General features: G+C 38.1%; 1 protein-coding gene and 1 non-coding gene across 3 annotated transcripts in view; one reads left to right on the top strand and one right to left on the bottom strand.

The window, feature by feature from the left end:
* SGCZ (sarcoglycan zeta) overlaps positions 1-15,497 on the top strand; it is a 1,025,749-nt gene that overhangs the window by 892,769 nt on the left and 117,483 nt on the right. The gene's annotated exons all lie outside the window — the stretch shown is intronic.
* LOC118760062 (U6 spliceosomal RNA) lies at positions 14,046-14,149 on the bottom strand. The gene has a single exon (XR_004996555.2). It is a non-coding gene; the product is annotated as a U6 spliceosomal RNA (small nuclear RNA).

Genomic DNA, 15,497 nt, shown 5'->3' with positions numbered 1-15,497 from the left:
AGTAGTTGTGTCTTACAGTGCAGTGTGATAACTTATGTTTCCATGCATCTTTTTTGTTAATATTGTTTTGTAATTTTTAATTCATTATTTTTCATGATAAACCCTTGTAGGTATGGGGATTCTTCATACCACATCTGCTTCCTCTCTCTCCATCTCCTCCCTGCCAGCCATTTCCCCACAAACTATATAGTCCTTTGCAGATAATCATGTTATGTCTTCATGCATATTCTGTTTGTTAATAAAGTAGATTTGAAATATAGTTTTACTGTAAAATGTTTGAAGAAACTAATGGAAGTCATGTGACCCAGAATCCTGTCACAGTATGGGTTTCCTCTTCATTGTGTAATCAGATGAGCATAAAGTTTAAGACGAAAGATGGCTTTGTCTTGAGTTCAAAACTACATGTGCACTGTTGTAATCTATGTGTAATCTAAGTGTTAGGTCTCATAACACTTTATCTCTTGAGTCCTCAGGACACTGTTGTGTTTGAAAAACAAAAATGCAAAGATTAGTTCCTACCAGCCTTAAATATTAAGTTTATAAATGTAGACTCTTACGAATGCCTTTTACCTAAAATGGCCAGTGAAGATAATTGAACTCAGTGCTATTGCTGTCCTACTTCATACTCCCTGGGGATTGACTGAACTCTTATATCAAATGTTAGCATGCAAACCTTTAACTAGAGCTCTGATTGCTTAGGAAATCTAATCTAGGAGGATAATTAAGATAAAGTATATAGCAAGAACAGGAGTCAAATATTGTCATGCAATTATTTCATTCTGTACATGCTACCATTATACCATTAAATGTTTAAGGTTGAAGAAATGCAGGCTTTTGTGTTTTGTAAGAGTGTGAAACACAGGGGATAAGAAGGAGGGGTGAAGAGGGAGAGGAGAAAGGGCAGGAAAGGAGGAAAGCTTCCATTTACGAAACTGTAAAATAAAATATAGTAACTTCTAAAAGCTAGTGTAAATATTTCTAAAAATGTTTTCCACTATACAGATTTATAGGTGCAGGGATTTCCCGCCTCTACTTTCCTTTTTTCCCTCCCAATTCTCTGCCCTTCCACTCCAATTTCTCTCATATAACTGCAACAGTGTAGTCCTACAGCAGCAGTCACAAGTCCAACATTCTGCTATTCAATGTTTTACAACTTTGTAGATATAGACAGTGGTAGAAAAGCTTGTATTATATTGCCAAGGTATAAGTAGCAGTTGCATTAGGAGTCTTCCTTTTGGGAGTAGAGATGTATTTTGCAATGTATCATCACTCCCCGATAGGTATTAATGATTAATGCATTTATGATTAAAAATGCCCTCACTGTTATGGAGTTAGCATGTATAGTAACTCTGTAGATTAATGATGATGATAGGGATTATGTGCATATTTTTAGAACAGCACAAACGGGAAGCCCCATGTGGAGGTCGATGATGAAGTCCTGGCCTTTTTGGGCTATCTTCAAGTGTGTGGCTACTGTTAGTGATCCACATATTTGTCATGGTACTTGAACTTTACCTGGATCTTTCAACTAGCCAGAGAAGGTCCAAGTACCTAAGTCATCTGCATGCCCACATGCATTAGCAGGGTGCTGAATCAGAAGTGATCTAGGACTACAACCAGTGCTTACGGAGGGCTGGCATTGGTATGTGTAATCGAATTCAGCCATGTGCTAAGAATATTATGTATTAAGTCTGACAGTTTTATTGACAGAATACCTGCTGCATAAAAGCATACATATCTGATTTCATGATTTAATGTGATCTGTATTCACAAAAATGTGAGCACCTGGTCAGGAGAATCCTGTGTATCATCTCACAGTGTGGATTGTCTGTATGCCTTTCAAATGAGGTCACATTGTTCCCACTAATTTGACTGAAATTTGAGGGGTGAGACAGAAGTAAGTCATGTGCATGTTCTGGTATGCCAGTGGCTCTGAGACTGTTTTAAAATCAATGGAATTAATACTGTTGCCCACGGCAGCAGCATGAACAGGGTTGGAGATGGAGAAGATGTGCAATTGAGAAAATAAGACAGAAGAAAATGAGACAGGAGAAAATTATGCAAGCAAACCCCAATTCTTTAAGGAACGAAGGTTAACCCAAAGGGTTCACTGCCTCAAACTCTTATTGAATTGCTTCAGCAGTTATGGAGTCAAATTACATGAACTGATTTGGCACAAACTTTGATAGCCATGCCTTATCTTCGTATGTTAAGCAGCCAGTACTTGGTGATTAGGGAGCAATCGTATGTCCAATACCTAAGTGGGCTATCACTGAATAAAGTGATATTTACATAGGTGAACCCTAGAGTTTCTAAAGGTAAGAAACAAGTTTTCAAGCACCTGTATCTAGAAGAACATTAAATTGCACAAAAGAGCGTGCAGGACAGTACAGTAGTTGGTGATGTCTCAATGACTTGATAAATAGTACTTCATAAAAGAGTGTGCTGGGCCTGGCAGCATGGCCTAGCGGCTAAAGTCCTCGCCTTGAAAGCCCCGGGATCCCATATGGGCGCCGGTTCTAATCCCAGCAGCTCCACTTCCCATCCAGCTCCCTGCTTGTGGCCTGGAAAAGCAGTTGAGGACGGCCCAATGCATTGGGACACTGCACCCGCGTGGGAGACCTGGAAGAGGTTCCAGGTTCCTGGCATCGGATTGGCACGCACCGGCCCGTTGGGGCTCACTTGGGGAGTGAATCATCGGATGGAAGATCTTCCTCTCTGTCTCTCCTCCTCTCTGTATATCTGGCTGTAATAAAATGAATAAATCTTTAAAAAAAAAAAGATTGTGCTGCAATTGCAGTGCTAATTGCACACCCCAAACACTGTCAGTTCCTGAAAGAATGACTCCATAACTCTCTCACACATTTGGATAGCAAAAAGGAAAAGAGTACAAACACTGAGCTAAATAAGGTAACATAAGCATGAACAAAGCCACCATTAAAAGGCACCAACCCAAGAGGAGGAGGTGAGGTTTGATGCTGTTGAATGATATTAGATTAAATACATTGATTATAACAACTGGTGTGGGTGAATAATCTGGCTGATACATTTTTGGATCCTGTTGCTTAATATTCTGTTGATTTTTTTGTATGTTCATCAAGGATATTGGTCTGTAGTTCTCTTTTGTGTCTCTCTGGCTTTTCTATTAAGGTGAAGTTGGCTACAAACCACAAGGATTGAATCCTTTCCTATTGTTCTGAAAACCTTGTGGAGGATTGGAGTAAATTCTTCTCGAAATACTTCATAGATTTCAGTAGTGAAAGCATCCAGTTTTGGGCTTTTGTTGGGAGGGATTAGATTACTGATTCAATTTCTGTCCTGGTTGTAGGTGTATTTAGATTATTCATTGCCTCCTGATTCAATTTTGGTAAATTGTATGTGTGTAAAATATCCATTTCTTCTAGGCCTTCTGCTTTGCTGATGTATAGTTGTTTAAAAGAGTTCCTTAATTGTGATTGGTACACAGCTCTTTATTTGCAGTCACTTGTGCCACTCCCTCCAGCAAATTCAACATCTGGGTTCTTGTGTTAGACTTCTGCCATGGTCTCTGTAGCCCTAACTCTTTGGTGGACCACCCTCCATCTCCTGTGATATCATGCTGAGGCTGCACTGTTGTCTTCACAACCTTTGTCCCACTTCAGGTTCGAGTAGTTCACAGGATTAGGGAGACCACCAAGTGTCCTATAAAGCTAGGTTGTTGGTGCTGCTGATCATGCCACAACCTGTTTGCCATTAAGTCTGAGGGCCTCATGGACCTATTTTGACCCCTATGATGCCAAAGTTGATATTATTTTCTGTATGGGACCAGTGCAAAGCACTGAGCTCAGTGAGTTTGCTCCCAGCTCAGTGCATGCACAGTTCACTGTTGTCCCTGCAGTCTTAAAGTCTTTGCCACACCGTGCAAAATAGCACCTAATGTCCCACTACTAGAGTTTTTATTCTGCTGGCCATAAGGTATGATGGTTACACAGACCTATCTTGGGCAGAATCTGTAGGATACCATGCTACTTTATCCAGTAGCTTGTTGTTTAACTTCATCGTGTTGTAAATGTTTTTCTTCCTGTTATTGATTTTGTTTTGTGGCATCTCATTTAAGGGGATATAAAGTAAGTGGGTAATGGAGACTATCATATCCAGATGTGAGGTTACAATGTATGCATCTCTAGTTCCAGATCAAAGATGGACTCCCAATGAAGCTGTTCACTATATCTTGACAATAGGATGCTGGACTCTCTGTCATTACCCATGCCTGCAATGATGGACATATGACTGTTTATGAAGAACTATACTATTAGTAATGATATAGGGGAACCTATTTAAAGGGGGGGCTTGTAAAGGGAGGAAGGGAAACCCCAGGGCCCTATGGTACTGTATCATAAAATAATAAGAATAAATGAAGATAAAAAAAATAGTAGTAAGAAATAAGCCAGAGAAGGGCACCCAGAGGTGGCCAAGCCAATGACTCTAAGTAAGAAAGATATGTCCTAAAGTGTTTGAGGACAAATGATGAAAGTCAACATGTTAAGAGGAATGGGGTGCAGAAACAGGTCAGTAAAGTTCAAATGAATGGGCAGAGAAAGCATTGGAGAGTCTTAAACAGAGCGTGACTTGTTTTAAACATTTTATTTGCCTGAATACAGAGAATAGATTGTAAGAGTAGGGGATTGTGGAAGAAAGAATGAATCGGGGCTATTGTGGTAACTTTAACCAGAAATGAGAGCATTTTGGGCAAGGACAGCAATACTGAGTGTGGTACAAAAAGATTACATTTAGCTTAGGCTTTGGATGTAATGTTAACAGAAGTCACTGGAGTGTGGGAAGTGGATGGAGGAGGAGATATAGATATCACTTCTGGACTTTTGTTTTTACCAATTACAGATAGGACCTTGCCTTTACTGGGAATGGAGAAGATATTCACTCTAAAAAATATTGTATTCCTGTTTTACAAGTGAGGAAACAAAGATTCAACAAATAAAACTTCAAAGTTCACACCAAAATAAAACAAAACAAAACAAAAAAAACCCCAACCAAACAGTTCCTGATTATTCTACGTATGTTTGAGGTATAATACACACAAAAAACCCTGAGCTTTTAATTTGGGAGAATATTCAGACAACGAATGTTGATTGAATTTTGTTCAAAGGAACAAAAAAGACATCATCCTACTAGGCAATAGAAAAACTCCAAAAATTGAATTTCACTTTTTAGTTCTATATTTGGTTTCTGTGCTTATAAGGAGGGTTGCAGTTCAGAGTGTTTGATTATCTGACATTAGTTTGTCAAGCGAAATATGAACAAGGGTCACACGATGTAACACTGAGTTGTAACCCGTCCACCCTGACTTCTCTGTATTCAGATATGTACAAACAGGACTTAAACTTGCAGGTTTCTATGATGCCACATGTTGAATTCTAAAATCCTGAGTTTGGGTGAAAAAAAAAAACATTTGTAAAAGATTTATTTTATTGGAAAGGCAGATTGACAGAGAGAAATAGAGACAGCTGGTTCATTTCTCCCAAGGTCCCCCAATGGCCAGACCTGAACCTATCCAGATTGAGGAGCTTCCTCTAGGTCTCCCATTCAGGTTCATGGTCCTAAGACTTTGGGCCATCCTCCAGTGTTTCCCAAGCCACAAGCAGGGAGCTGGATGGGAAGTGGAGCAGTTGACACAGGAACCAGTGCCCATTTGGGATGTGGGTATATGCAGGCAAACACTTAGGCAGTTGAGCCATAGCTCCAGCCTCATGTGATAAAATCATCTCTAATACATTTCATATGTTGAATGAAATACAGCATATCTGAAACAGGTAATTACAATAAAAGCTTAGGAAACCAGTATTTTTAGTGCCACAAGTCTAACTTACTAAAGTATTCAGAAAGTTATTGCAAAGAGAACAGCATTACATTTTAAAAATGTGTCTTTAGTGCTAGATCTGAATAAATGTAAAATTGTCAGATGTGAAGTTTTTTGAAAAAATGCATTGGCATACAGCATATATGAGTTTGAAATAATATTTATAATGCCTATAAACAAACACCAGTTGAATAAGTATATATGGGAAACTTTTAAAAAGCATTTATTTATCCACATATGTATTTTATAGTTTGAGAAATAGAGAGCAGCCATTGGCCAGCTTACTCTCCTACAGAAGCCACAGTGGGAAACATGAGCTCAGTCCAGGTCTTCCATAAATGACAGAAGCTAAATCACTTGAAGTATCACCCTGTATCCCAGGGACAACCATTACAGAAAGCTGACTCAGCCCCAGGGGCCAAGCATTTTTTTGTGGATTTATTTATGTTGATTACTTTAAGTTTTATTAGTATTTTTTGTGATATGATTCCACAGGCATAGTCCCATCCACCCAGTCAACCCCCGCCACTGTTTTCCCCCATATTATTGCTGAAGTATAGTCCTACAGCAACAATCACAAGTCCAACCTTCTGATATTTAGTGTATCATGACATTGTTGATATAGACAATAGAAGATAGTCCAATATCCTATTGTCAAGTTATATTTCTCTACTGGTGGGAATTCAGGCTAGTGCAACCACTATGGAAGTCAGTGTGGAGAGTGCTAAGATAATTGAAAATTTATCTATGGTATGATGCAGCTATCTCCTTGTAAAATATCCAAAAGAAATAAAATGTACATATGAAAAAGTTACCTGCATTTCTTACATTTATAACAGCATAATCCACAATAATAAAGACATGTAAACAGCCCAGATGCCAATTAAAGGAAAATGGGTAAAGAAACTGTAGTACATCTACTCCATGGAATATTACTCTTCCATTAAAAAGAATGAAATTCTGCAATTTGCAACAAAATGATCCATTGTTATTAGAGACCATTATTCTTAGTGAAGTAAGATTATCCGAAAGGGTAAATATGTGTTCTATCTGATATAAGGAAACCTCCATGCAGAATATAAGATGAAAAGATACATAAGTAAATATGCATACACGTATATTCTCATAGAGGAACTGTCTAATGGAGACTAGCTTGCCAGGAAGAGAAGATACAGTGCAGCATACATCTTTGCTTCTAAATAAAAGGAGGACTCTGAATGAAACTGTTAAATATTTTTGTTCATTTAAGAAGCAGAAGGTGTCTGCAGCTGTTGGTTGCTACTCAAATGCTAACAGTCAGACCTCAGATCAGAGTCTTCATTCATCATGGGTAATAGTACACAAAGCACCTAATCTGTCATCTGATGCTTCCAAGGGTTTGCTATTTAGAGGGAAGATGGATGAGTCAGATGTGGGGATGAGGGAACAGCATTGTGGTATAGCGTGGAGAACAACTGCCTTTCTACTTCTGATCCAACTCCCTTGGATTGGAAAGAGAAAAAAAAAGAAAAACAAAAACATCAAAACGTAATAAAAGTGTTTGTGGCCCTGCCACCTACATGAAAGACCCAGGTAAAGCTCTTGGTCCCTGACTCCAGTCTGGCCCAGCCCTGTTGCTTGTAGCCACTTGAAGAGTAGACTAGTTAATTAAAGCTAGCTGGCTAACTCACTGGCTGGCTCTCCCTGGCTCACTTTCTCTCTCTCTCCCTCCCTTCCTCCATCATTCTCCCCCTCTTCCTCCTCCTCTTCCTCTCCCTCTCCCTCTTCCTCTCCTCCTCTGTCTGTATCTGATTTCCAAATAAATAGAATAAATCTTTAAACAAAACAAAGTTTACTTCCACTTCATTTTTTAATCTTAGGCACTCCAATATAGCATGCTTGTAGCCCAAGTTGTAGATTAATCCACTGTACCACTAAGTTAATAGAAGAGATTGAATTCCAGATACTCTGATGTGGAAACAGATACAGTAACCAACATCTTAACAATTATGCCCAATGATCCCCAAATACAGAGTATATTTTCAAGAAAATTACCATATATGCTAATATAATTATAAGATTAGTGAAAATGATATTAAATCTTTGTAATTTGGAAAAAGCAAGAATCATTATATTAATATGCAGAGGTTTTCATTTTTATAACCTGCATCTGTGCTCTGAAATATGCGACTTGCCATCTTTTTAGAAGTTTCTAATTAAAGCCCATCAAAATTTGAATTTAATGGTTAAATATTTATGTAAACCATCTGCCTGCATCTCTGTAGAATTAATAGCCATTAATGCTAAAAAGATTACCAGGTGTTGGATTCATTTGAAATTTTTAGTGAATGCCTTATTTGAGCCCCAAATATGCATTCTGCTATTTCCAGTACTTTGCTCATACCCGTCAAATTTAGGGAAAAAATTTGGTTTTACTAAGATTTGAAATAATGGTAGTGAAATACTAAATTGTTTGCTCAAAACTTTTAATATACGCAAAAGGAAACTCAAGAAAACACGTAGATATTAAAATATTAGAATATATGAAGAACAGCATTTAAAACAGAAAGACAAACTAAAGAATTTTACCCTGAAGCCAAATTCTTACAAATAGAACCAGGAATGAAGAACTTATTTGCCTGAGTGGTTATTAGAAATTTGCAACTATTTTTGGTTACAAATAATCCAGTGTTGATGTAAAACAACAAAAAACAGTTTTGACAGCTCCAGACTTCTAAGTTGCCATGTTGTTGAGCAGAGATAAAATATTAATGTACTTTGTTAGGTATCGCTTGAGAAGCTGTTACAGTGCGTATGAGTTTACATACGTAGTATTCTGGCTGCATTTGATATTGCTTGTATTTACATTCTGTAATTGTTGTTAGGTATATGTACTGAAATTTTCACCCAACACAACATGGCAATAAGTTGTAATTCCTGCTCCTCTGTATCTTCACATGTTCATGGTTGAAGGTTCAACATACAATTCAGTGAACATTCTTAATTCTTGGACCATTTAGGGGTGGTGTAGCAATTAGCCATTTTAACTGATAATGCGAAAATATAAATTTAAATGTCATGAGAATTGTAAAAAAGTCACCCATAGAGTGGCTCAGCATTAAATTTTTGCATGCTCTTGGTGTGAGGACATGCATGGACAGCCCATGTTTATACCCTTGCCCAAAGAAAAAAGAGTGAGCTTTCTTGTTTAAAGACTGCCTAACAGAATATAAAGTGAAGAAACAATGGGCATTGTCTAAGTGTTAAAATGCACTATTCTTAAGGTAGCAGAAATAATCCTAGAATAATCAAGAGCATAATAAAAAACAAAATCATTATTATATTTTAATTATTACTAATATCTTCCTAAGCATTATAAAAACTATCTAAGATTAAGACCTTGATGAATATTGGAGAAAACCTTTTAATAATGAGATTTAGATGATCCAAGTAGTTTACAAATAATATGAAATTTTGTAGCATTCTTTAGGGTAAATTTTATTTTAAAATACTAATTTATTACAGCTTTAGAGATCAAGCTGCCATCTTTTGGTCATTCTTAAAGGCGCACAACAGCTGGGACTTAGCCCGACCAAGTCTGGGAGCTGAGAGCTCACTCCAGGTCTCTTCCAAGGGAAGACAGCAACCCAGTTACTGCTTCAACATAGAATCAGATCGCATAGAAACCAGATACCTCAGCATGTGATCTGTGAGTCCTCACAGTGTCTTAATAGATGGCTGACTACCTGTCCCCACTTGTTAATTGAACAATCCCACTTATGTATTTGAGTTGATATAAATACAAAAAATAGCTTATGATCATATCCTCCCATCAAGAGTTTAACCAAGTCATTTCTGAAATAAAACTTTCATATAGGACCCTAAGGTTACAAATAAATAGTTAAAAAATTGGCTTGTAAGATTTGATTTCTACCACTGCTTGCTGTTTCACTTTTTTTTTTCCCATCTGACAAAGACTACATCTCAGCTTATAATAAACTGTTCACTAGTATTGATAGATTCACTGTTAATATTCCCCATGAAATTCAGTGTCCTTCTGCATGGTAATTCCAAAACAGCCAATAACTTCGAAATAGGATGAGCAAGGTTCATTTTGCAAACCAGGTTGTGTTTAAGCGTCTCTGCGAAAGTGAAGCACAGCATCCTGCTTGGTGGGCTTGCGGATTGCCTGTGTGCCACTCCTCCCGTGGAGTGCCACAGTCAGTGGTGCCATTTCAGTGGCCTGAAATCAGCCAAGATAGGATGATTTATAACATAGAAGTTCCCAACTGCAAGGAATCAGGATGCTAATTCCTGGAAAATCAGCTCAATTTTTATCAAGACAGGATTGATTTTGCAGTACACTAGTACAAACTGAGCATGTCTGCAGATATCTTAATAGTATTTTAATAGATGGTCACTATATTAGAATACATATAATTCAGCTATCAAAGATTCCTTGCAAGTATTGTGTTTAGAAGCATACAATGCAGGTATAGTTTTCAAAAGCCTGTGAGAATTAAGTCACCACTGTGCTGGTAGCAAATGAGAACACACTTTACCTTTGCCTTCTTCAAGTCTTATTCACAACAAGGTGCAAAACTGGAGTGGCAGATTTGAGCTACAATTCTAAGCAGTACAATTGCTTTAACACAGACATGAATATGGATCATGACTTGGAAATCGAGGGACCAGGAAGGGAGTAGAAAATAGAGTCCTTGCAGAATATGTCTAGACAAAATCCTATTGCAGTGAACATAAAGAAAAATCTGAGGAGAAGCCCTGGACCTGAGTCTCAGGTTTGTTCCAGTACTTAATTCAGAACTGTAATTCCAGAACCTTTTCCAGTGCAACAATATTTCTAAATATCTCATGTTGATCTAAGAGGCATCTTATAATTTTCTGGGTATGAAAATAATTGCATGTTTCATGAAAGAAACTCCACTACCCTATATTCAAGAACACATGAAACAAATCACATGAATCAGTAATAAATGAAATTTATTTCATTGGAAAGTTTTCAGGGTAGAGTATAGATGATCTTGGGCATAAATATGGATGAATCTTTTTCTAACTTCCACATCTGTAGTATAAGGCCTTTCTCTTTTAGCTGCGATACAATGGCATCTCCTCGTAGGAGGGTCTCTCACATATTCTTTCTCATCTTCTTTATCTGTAGGATAAGCCATTTCTTTCCTAGCCACCTTATGGTGGCATCTCCTGTTAGGGAAGCCTCTCACGTGCTCCTCTTTGCCCTCCTCCTCATTTGTAGTATGAGGCATTTCTTCTTTTGCCATATTACAGTGGCCTTTCCAGTTAGGTGGACCTCCTAAGGGTTCCCTTTCTCTTTCTTCCTTGTCTATACTATGAAACTTCTTTTTTAGCTACATTTGGGGGTGTCTCCTCTTAGAGGAGTTTCTTGCAGATTCCCCTTCTAAAAGTGTAACAACAGCTTTAATTAAAGCCCATGTAATCTCAAAGCCAACATGAATATCTTCTGTCGTTCTGGTCTTTTTACCATTTTTCTGAGTAAAAATCTTAAATTCATTTTCTAGTGTCCCTTCATCTGGAGACACAGGATTATATTCACAAGTAAGCTCTATATAACGCAAGTGCTGCCTAGTTACCTTTGCTCCACTTTTCACTAAAAATTTCTGCATAAGAGATAAAAGACTGTGCTCTACACTGGTTCTGGCCCATTTCCCACTCACCACTTTCTGTGGGGGTCTCCATTGTGCTTTCTTTATTCAAGTCCCTCTGTTCAGGCACCACTGGTCGCTGTCCCGCAGCGATGGACTTGGTGCACTGAGACCACATTAACATGAGTGGACTACTGACTGATGATCAATAGCCTGCGTTTATTAACAGCACCAGGCTTTGAAAGGAAGGTTGTCATGTAGGCATCTAGGGAGGAGGGGTTTGAGCTATTTACATCTCAACAACAAGGTACAGTTCCCCAATACACAGCTAGTTCCTCTGGCAGGTTCTTTATCTAAACCTGTGGACCAGGAAGCCTCCTGCTCTTTCATCTCCTTGTCAGTTGCTCCTGGTGCCTCCAGAGGAGATTTAGCTGACTCTGGTCGGCCACAACAGCCAATATCCTGAATGTCCTTCTGCATTTTGTAATACTTATTTCTGTTTTCCTTGAAGCTTGGAATCGGCTCAGATGTTTCAGGTTGAGAAAAGGCAAACAGTATGGTTTAAAATGTTTATTACTTTGTAGGTACAGTTCCAAGACCACACCACTTCCCTTCCTCTGCTCCCCACTCATACCCCTCCAAGACTTCTCTCTTCATTTGTTTGTGGTAAGACACAATTTTGATTCATTGTGTGTTTACAGGATTAATTCACCACAAATCATACCTTCTAACAGGTACAATGTATAAAAACAAGGGCTAAAATGGCAATCGTATTTAAGAATGGCCATTTTGCTTTTATACATTTTTTTTAAATATTCTATCTTAGCTGCCACAACTCAGAGTAAACATAGTTTTTTGGTTTTTTTTTTAAAGGTTTATTTATTTTAATCGGAAAGGCAGATGTATAGAGAGGAGGAGAGACAGAGAGGAACATCTTCCGTGCAATGATTCACTCCCCAAGTGAGCGCAACGGCCGGTGCTGTGCCTATCCGGAGCCAGGAGCTTCCTTCCAGGTCTCCCACATGGGTGCAGGGTCCCAAGGCTTTGGGCCGTCCTCAACTGCTTCCTCAGGCCACAAGCAGGGAGCTGGATGGAAAGTGGAGCTGCTGGGATTACAACCGGGGCCCATATGGAATCCCGGCGTGTCCAAGGCAAGGACCTTAACAGCTATGCTATCGTGCCGAGCCCAGTATTTGTGGTTTTAATGCTATCATATTTTACTGAGTGCAGTGATTTTTAGGTATAGCTATTTTCTTGAAAAAAACAGAATTTCATTTTTTTAAATGACTGAGTAGTGCTTAATGTATCTATGAAGCATTTATCTGTTCTTCAGTTGGTATACATCTGGGATAAAACTATAATAGCCTAGCTTTTTAAAACTGACATGCAATAAACATGAGGCTAAAATAATTCCTTCATATGCTTGTTTCATTTCCTTTGAGTTAGTAGCCAGGAGTGGAATGGCTAGGTTATATAGCAAATCCATATTTAGATGTCTGAGATATCTTCACATTGTCTTCACCATAGCTGCATTGCTATACATCCCCAGGAAAGTTGGTTAAGTTACTTTTCTCCATATCCACAGAAGTGTTGGTTTTTTTGATTTTTGGATCATAGCATTTGGTTTTGATGTCTTGTGATCCTGAGATTTTTTTTCATGTGCCTATTTTCACTGCTATTTCATCCTTTGAAAATTGTATCATTTTTATTATTATTGCAAAGTGGAATATACAGAGGAGAGACAGAGAGGAAGATCTTCCATCTGATGACTCAGTCCCCAAGTGACCACAACGGCCGGTGCTGTGCCAATCTGAATACAGGAGCCCGGAGGTTTTTCTGGGTCTCCCACGCGGGTGCAGGCTCCCAAGGCTTTGGGCCGTCCTCGGCTGCTTTCCCAGGTCACAAGCAGGGAGCTGGATGGGAAGTAGAGCTGCTGGGATTAGAACCGGGGCCTATATGGGACCTCAGTGCATGCAAGATGAGGACTTTAACCACTAGGGTATGGTGCCGGGCCCTGAAAATTATGTCCTTATTCCTTTCCCTGTTTCTTACCTCAGTTTTGTTGTTCATGTTGAGTTTGTTGAGCTCTCTATAGTTCCTGGTATTAATACTTTACCAGGTGCACAGTTTGCATATACATTCATGCTCTCATTCTGTCAGTTGCCTCTCAGTTGTGTTGAGACTTTCCCTTGTTTCTTAAACTAAAATAATCCAACTTGCCTATTTTTGTCTTCATTGTCTGTTTCTTCACTGAATTTTTTTCTAAGAAACTTTGCAAATACAGTGTCTTGCAGAATATCCAAGATGTTTTGTTCTTGTTGTTTGATGTTTTCAGGTCATAGATTTGGAGTCTTGATCCATTTTAAGTTGATTTTTTGTACCAAGTTTACTTTAGAGGATCTGTTTCATACTTTGACACGCATAGATCAATTTTCCCGTTGCTGGTTCTGGAGGAGACTTTCATTTAGTCAGGGTGTATTTCCAGCTCCTTTGTCTAAGATAAGTTGATTGCAGATGTATGGTTTTGCGTCAGTACCAAGATGTTTTGATTATAACTGCCTTGTGATATGTCCCACATGTTTTTTAGCATGTGAAATAAATATATCTTTGTGCAGTGGCCATGCGAATCTGCTCCGTATCATTCCAATTTTAGTGTATGTGCTGCTGAAGTGAGCATGAAACAAATATAACTTGAAAATGTTTCCTAACCAGAACTGTTCATGTTAAGTAAACCCATTTGATGTTTATGCAGAACATCATCAGGCATAAACAGTCATATAATTTTTATTCCATGCTATTGCATTATTTTACAAAAATATAAGACCTTAAGTGTTAATAAATAGGTTTGCTTTATTGGTATCCCCACAGTCCAGCCTCATAGTGCAGTGAACACGTGGGTGAAGCTTCTCTGTTTTTTTCTCTCTCATTCTTGATCTCTCCTAGTGCTGTTTACTGCAGTTGTTCCCTAATCGATACCCATCTGAGCACTCAAGGAGTAACATCGTAGATGGCACCCCTTTTAGTGGGTGCCTCTTTTTGTCATTTCTGAGTTACTTAGATAGGAATTTGCCACAGCTAATCTACAGCTTTATTTTTCAAATGTATCATATTGTGTAGGATTGTTTTGCTTTGAAAATTCAATGTCTTTAGGCTTTCATCTTTTTTTCCTGCCATTTGTCCTCTGATAGTTAATATTCTCAGTCAGCTTTTAATATATACTTCCCATATCATAAATAGTGGATACCTCATTAGGAATCTCAATATTTTGTTCAGCCATATTTGGGGATTATCATACCATCTAAAGTGTGAGCCTAACTTGAGGAAGGTTCCTTATTCTTTTTCAGTATTAAATTGCAATGCTAGTATTCTCAACATTATGTTTGCCTCCATTTATCCCAATTTGAGAATAGCTATAAACATCTACTTAGCTCAAATGGATTATTCTTGGCATTGACCGAGATGGACATTTGCATTGTTTTGCAGAGGCTAAAAAAATAACATGTTTTGTAAACCTCCTTAGGAACGAAAATCCATTATAGACCTTTAGTAGTAAATTATTGATGATGTATATAAATTTATATTTCAAATAAATTTTTACAATAAGGTATACTTTGGCCCCTGTAAAAAAAGTAGACCACATTTATGAAGTAGAAATACATTAAATAGTTGTTTAGACAAGGGTCCTTCCCTTTCAGTGTTTTATAATGATTATATTACTAGTTCTGCAAACCAGTTTAGGCCCATGTAGAATAAAGGCAAGGAGTTAAACTATTTGACAAGATATCAGAGAATTAAAAATGCAGTTAGATTTCACATTTAAAAATTATGTGTGCTTTTTAAAAAAAAACAGATTTATGTATTTTTCTTAAAGTCAGATTGACAAAGAGAAGGAGATAAAGAGAGAAAGATTATCCATCTGCTGGTGAATTCCTCCAATGGCCACAATGACCAGAACTAAGCCAATCTGAACCAGGAGTTTGTTCCAGGTCTCCCACAGAGATTTATGTTTCCAAGGCTTTGGGCCA

This window comes from Ochotona princeps, chromosome 11 (genome assembly GCF_030435755.1).
Source record: "Ochotona princeps isolate mOchPri1 chromosome 11, mOchPri1.hap1, whole genome shotgun sequence".
In the NCBI taxonomy this organism is placed as follows: domain Eukaryota; kingdom Metazoa; phylum Chordata; class Mammalia; order Lagomorpha; family Ochotonidae; genus Ochotona; species Ochotona princeps.
Note: the sequence above shows the minus strand (reverse complement) of the source record. Positions and strands in the feature narration are given on the sequence as shown.